Below are 1085 nucleotides of genomic sequence, written 5' to 3' on the forward strand. Positions count from 1 at the left end.
GAACAACAGAAACCATGGGGGAAGGGAGACAGCGGTCGGTGTGAGACATGAAAATAATAATTTATGATTTTCAAGGGGTCACGAGGCGGGGAGAGGGGGAGGGAGGGAAAAAAGAGGAGCTGATACCAAGGGCTCAAGAAAGTAAATGTTTAGAAAATAATGATGACAACATATGTACAAATATGCTTGATACAATTGATGTATGGATTGTTAGGAGAGCTGTAAGCACCCCAAAAAAATTATCTTTAAAAATGAAAGACAGAAACACGTGTTTTAAATGAAGAAGTCATTGTTCCTGCAAAATTCTCACTTTGCAGAGTGCCATGAAAGCTCTGCTTCCTCCATGCCCTTGGAGTTAATCCTGCCTTTCAGCAGGCGGCTCTTCCCCAGACATATGCCTCCAATCGAAGAGCTCCTTTTCCAGCGCTGAAGCAGACCACGTTCCACTGTTCTTAAGATTGCCAGGGACCATCCTTTCAGAAGTGAGCCAACCTCTCCCTTCTTCCTGCTCCATCTTCATCTGGAAGCACCGCTGGGACCGGTCTGCCATGGAGGGCCCTGCTGGCACTTGAAATAGAAGTGGAGCAGCTTCCAGGACACAGCTACACACCAGCCACCACAATAGGACAATCTAGCAGCCGTGTGGTGATCCGGAAGGTGGGCATTATCGTGTTTCCCTTTCTACAGATGCTGAGACTGAGGCACAGATAGGACATGCTTTTTCCCAGGCTCGCACTTGAGTGTGATTTAGGGACACATCGTGTTTACCCCTCCTCGTCACTCCTGGCACCCTTACCTTTTCCTTTAGAGCAGTTGTCGTCATTTTATATTTAATCTCCCAAGATGATGAGATCCTTGAGGGCAGAGACAGGGCTCTTTAGATTATCATTGGTCCATATATTTAAACAAGTATTTATTGAATCCATTAAAAGTCAGTCTGTAGGCCTAACAGTCTGAAAAGAGAGCCAGGGTTTGGCTCATAGATATTTGTTGTTTGGATGGGTGGATGGATGGAGAGATATATGTGTGGGTGGATGGATGGATGGATGGATGGATGGATGGATGGATGGATGGATGGATGGATG

This window comes from Echinops telfairi, unplaced genomic scaffold (genome assembly GCF_000313985.2).
Source record: "Echinops telfairi isolate 266 unplaced genomic scaffold, ASM31398v2 ScPeMD7_7400;HRSCAF=8409, whole genome shotgun sequence".
NCBI classification, from domain to species: domain Eukaryota; kingdom Metazoa; phylum Chordata; class Mammalia; order Afrosoricida; family Tenrecidae; genus Echinops; species Echinops telfairi.